The sequence below is a fragment of the Emydura macquarii genome, unplaced genomic scaffold, assembly GCF_026122565.2.
Source record: "Emydura macquarii macquarii isolate MOO-44397 ecotype Brisbane River unplaced genomic scaffold, CSIRO-AGI_Emac_v2 contig_1062, whole genome shotgun sequence".
Taxonomy (NCBI): domain Eukaryota; kingdom Metazoa; phylum Chordata; order Testudines; family Chelidae; genus Emydura; species Emydura macquarii.
The window spans coordinates 217,670-222,675 of NW_027131199.1; the positions used below are offsets into that span (position 1 = coordinate 217,670).

The 5,006-nt window shown below is 51.7% G+C and overlaps 1 pseudogene; it reads left to right on the top strand.

Annotated features, from left to right (window-relative positions):
• The first annotated feature begins 3,473 nt into the window (after window positions 1-3,473).
• Window positions 3,474-4,801, top strand: LOC137151432 (interferon-inducible GTPase 5-like; annotated as a pseudogene).
• Window positions 4,802-5,006: the final 205 nt, after the last annotated feature.

Genomic DNA, 5,006 nt, shown 5'->3' on the forward strand with positions numbered 1-5,006 from the left:
CATACAAATACAACCGCCAGTCTGCGCTGTTTAATCTCCCTGACCTGGAGCAGGACAGGACCCCGCTCTGTAGGAAGAAAGGCCCATATCGAGGCTTGGCAGAACTTGATTGTTATTTTTATTTTACAACCACGTTTGTTTTTAACCATTTTTAAATTTTTTATTCAGTTTTCTCAGGTGCACAAAACCATGGGTTTGAAACATTTTTGTTGATTTACATTTTCACAGTTGTGGGAAGCCAGGGAGGGTCAGACAAGGAGGGTGGGTCAGAAATCAATTATTTAATGACAGTAGATGTCGAGATTCAGAAAGTTAAAACTTTATAGCTGTTAAAACACAAACTGTCAACTTCGTGTATCAACATTTTAGCCTTAAATCAAAATCTAACCAGCTCGTAAGCAGCATTTTCCTTACTTTGCTGATCTGTACATTTCAATTATTGATGGAAATATTTTCCATTCCCAGCTCCCCTGGGCCAGCCAGTCCCCCAGCAAATCTGGGGCACACAACACAAACAATGACACAGTCTCTTGGGCCTTCCTCGTTCTATAGCCACCAACTCTGCTAGAGATAAGGGTTAGACCAGCTTCTGTACCTTCTAAGTGCTCTAAAAGCTGCACAATTACTCACATTGCCTTGAACTGCAGTGTGTCTAATGGGGGTTCTGGCTAGAGTTACTGATCCAAATTTGGGGTCATTTGAGCCAGGCGTTCCCAAGATCCATTGCTCCCCCCCCCCCCCAAAAAAAAAAAAAAAAAAAACGTTTCTTAAGGATCATGGATTCTACCAATGATTTTTTGTTGCCGGAGCTAATGAAGAGCTCTGTGAAGCTTGAAAACTTGACTCTTCCACCCACAGAAGTTGGTCCCATAGAGATATTATCTCACCCGCCTTGTCTCTCTAATGCCCTGGGATCAACACGGCTACAACAATGCTAAGAACAATGATGGGTTTGTGGCGAACTAGGGATAAAACCAGGGCTGTGATCCTCACACCAGGGTCTCAGCCACTCGAGAGTCACCCGGGGGGAGAGTGCAGGGCACCTGCTAGCCCTTTGCGGGAGCAGAATTCACACTAGTATTAGCACAAGCATTTAGCTGTCAAGACAGGTGTCTGCCTAATGCTCGCATAGCTAGCCCTTTACGCTGTGCGCACACAGCCAGAGACGCCAAGAGAGTTTATAGCCGTGACATGGAGAGCTCAGGGGGCTGTCACAGTCAGACATCACCCTCGGGTCCTGAGTTCAAATCCAGCCCAGGGCAGATACCCCCAGGTGTAGTTTGACGGCTTTGTTGGAGGGCGGTGGGCAAAGTGTGCACTTGCACACGCAAACACCTGCATGCAGAAGCCAGTTCCCTTGGCTCGCTGGATCTCTCTCCCCCAGCACGGAGCGGTACCTGGGCTGCTGATGGAGGGGCGGGACTGGCCGGCTAACGTGGGGAGCCCCAGCTGCTGCTTCCTTCTGTGGTGACCTGAGCGCGGGAGCTGTGGCCACTCCAGCCCCGGCTGCTGCAGCAATGTCGCTGCTCTGGTGCCTCCCGGGGCTGCTGCAGCTGCTTCCTTGCGGGGGCTCCTGCGGCCCCCCCCCCATTCCTGTATCCCCATTCCCTTCCCCTCCCCCACTGCCTCCTGCCCCATCCGCTTCCCCCCACAACCCTGTCTGCACCTCTTTCCCCTGCCCTAGCCCACACTCCGTCCCCACCTGCCCCCCCCCCCCCCCGTCTTTGCCCCCTTTGCTTCACCCCGCGGGCACCCACCGTGGTACAGGAAACCGGCGGGCGCTAGGACCCGGGAGGCAGCGTCCAGGCGCGGAGTCAGGGAGCCCCAGCCAGACAAGCGGCTCTGTCCCGGCCCCCCGATCTGCTCCGCCAGCTGCGGGACCTGCGGGGGGGTGCAGCGTGGGAAGGACGGAGCCGCCCCTCCCCCCCGCAGGCCGAGCAGAGCAGACCAGCAGGGCAGCGCGGTGTTCTCAGAAGGGGGGGAGGGGAGGGGGCCACGTGCCCCCCTGTGCTGCCCCGCACACCTCACCCCCGTCGGGGGCGCTGCTCTCTAGCGCAGTCTGGTCCCGTCTGACTGCCCCGGCGGCAGTCGGGCATTAGGCGCAGTTCGCTCTCTCTCCCTGCCCCGTGTCTGCGCTGGGCGGGTTCTGGCTCTCACTCCTGTCCCCGGCACGGACTGACCCGGACTGACCCGGCTCCGGATGCTCCGCAGAGCTGCACGTCTGGGGTCCGTGTCCGTGCCCCGGGCGGGGTATCCTGCGGCGACCGCGCTGCGGCTCCTGGATGGGCTTTGCACCGTGCGCCCGGGGACAGGGTGAAGAACCGGGACACTTTTTCGGGGGCGGGGGCGTATAGTTGAGTAGATGAGACAAAGCCCCTAATATCGGGACAATCCCAGTAATATCGGGACATCTGGTCACCTAGACGGGGTATAAGGTTGCCCAGGTTGGATTTCAATAATAAGAGACGGTTTTCTTAGCACCCCCGCCCGGTATTATTATTATCATTGTTAGAACATAGGGCTGGAGGGCCCACAAGGGTCACCTTGTCTAACCCCTGCCAAGATGCAGGATTTGTTGAGTCTAAACTCTCCAACAGATGTGACTATCCAGCCTCCTCTCGAAACCCTCCAGCAAAGGAGCTCCCATGACCTCCCTCGGCCGTCTGCTCCACTCTCCTGCTGTTCTTACAGGTAGCAAGTTTTTCCTGCGAGTCAATCTAAATCTGCTGTGCTGTACTTTGAACCCATGGCCTCCTGTCCTGCCTCTTTGGCAAGAGAGAACAACTTTTTCCATCTTTTTCAGCAGCCTTTCAAGTATCAGAAGACCATTAACGTGTCCCTCCCTTCATTTCCTCTTTTCCAAACTGAACACTCCCAGTTCCTTCAGCCTTTGCTCACATGGCTGCATTCCTCCCCTTGGATCGTATTTGTCACTCGCCTCTGGATCCTTTCCAGTTTCTCTACATCCTTTCTAAACATTTGGTGACCAAAATTGGATGCAGTATTGCAGATGAGACCTAACCCGCGCCGAGCAGAGCGGTGCTATCACCTCCCGTTACTTGTATGCTATACCTCTGTCAATGCAATATTAATTCCATTTGGTTTTTTTTGCAACAGCATTGCATTCTTATTATTATCATAATTATTATTATTAAGAATTATAATACTGAGCAGTTCTCACCTACATTCGCCAGGGGTATTTCCTGCTGAAAAAAGCACTTGGCAGCTCCCAATCTTGTAGTACACAGATGGAAATAGATGGGACGTCCCTTGTAGTAAGGGACCGTTGGCAGTCCTAGCTGGGGATGCAATTTTCAGCACACCTGCTGGTGGGAGTGAAACCAGCTCCACGGCTGCAAGTTTGTAAATTGTTCTGTGAACTGTTTTATCTTTTCAAAAGGCTACATTTACACTAACTGAAATCTGCCTTTTCCTTTTCTTGTCTTGGGAACAGGGAATCTCTTGTAGGTGCCATGGCTATGGAGTCAATCTCAGCTCTCATGAAGGGTATGGAGTCAATGTCAGCGCTCATGGAGGATATGGAGTCCATCTCAGCCCTCATGAAGGCTCTCAATCTAGGGTTGGACCCAAAGGAATTGTTCAATGTCTCCATAAAGACATTTGAGGAGTTCATGGATCTGTTCAAAGACAAAGGTCAGGCTGAAGTGGCTTCTATAGCACTGGAAAAGCTGGAGTTGTTCAAATCCACCAAGCTCAACATCGCAGTCACGGGGGAGACGGGTGCCGGGAAATCGTCCTTCATCAACGCCATCCAGGGACTGACCGCTGAGGATGACGGGGCTGCCCGAACGGGGGTGACGGAAACGACGACAAAGCCGACTGTTTATCCCCATCCTAACCACCCCAACGTGATGCTGTGGGATCTGCCCGGCATTGGTGCCCCACGTTTTCACCCCAAAACGTACCTGCAGCAGGTGAACTTCAAACGCTATGACTTCTTCGTGATCATCGCTTCGGAGCGCTTCAAATACACCCACGCTGCCCTGGCCCGGGAGATCGAGAGGATGGGGAAGAAATTCTATTTTGTGCGCTCCAAGGTGGATGAAGACTTGCGCAATGAACAAAGGGATCACCCTAAAACATTCAGTGAGGAGCGTGTCCTGCAGAGACTCAGGATGGACTGCAGGGAACACCTGCAAAGGCAGGGATGAGCAACCCAGAGGTTTTCCTTCTCTCCAACTGTGATTTCACGAAGTACGATGCTCCTGGCCTGGTCGAGGCTTTGCAGAATGATCTCCCAAGTCTGCAGAGACTTGCGTTTCTGCTCAGTCTGCCAAACCTGTCTGCAGAAATCATACAGGAGAAGAAAGCTGCTCTGCAGAAGCTGATATGGCTAATATCCCTGGTATCAGCTTTAGTCAATGTCATTCCTGTCCCGCAGCTCTCTCTTGCTTGTGATATTAGCATCCTGCTAGGATCCATGATTGCCTTCTACAAGCACTTCGGCCTAGATGACGGCTCCTTGGCCAATCTGGCCAGGCAGGCTGGGAAGCCAGTAGAAAAGCTGAAGGCTGTTATCATATCTCCTGAGGCAAATGAAATAACCAGAGATGTTGTAATCAAATGGCTGCTAAAGAATCAGAAAGGTTTACCTAGATTAACTGCAAATCTACCAGTGCTTGGTTCTATTGTAACTGCAGGAATCTCTTTTCTAACCACCTACTTCATGCTGCTGAAGTTTCTGGATGAAGTAGTTGAAGATGCCGAAAGAGTTCGGAAGGTCGCTTTTGAAGAAGACGGGAAAAAGTTTAATCAGATCAGCAGACTTGTTTATGAATGAGAGACCCAGTCCCAGATGGAGATTGGGGCATGACAAACGTGCCCAAATTATAAAAATCAAGCAAAAAGGAAGTTGCATTTTTATTTTTAATTTCCTGCAGTGCGTCGGGTTTCTAAACTTTCTGGTGGACTTCTTAGGTTAGCCAAAACAATTTGTCTAATGCAGGAAGACCAAGAAAATTCACCCAGATCCTCAGTGGATGTAA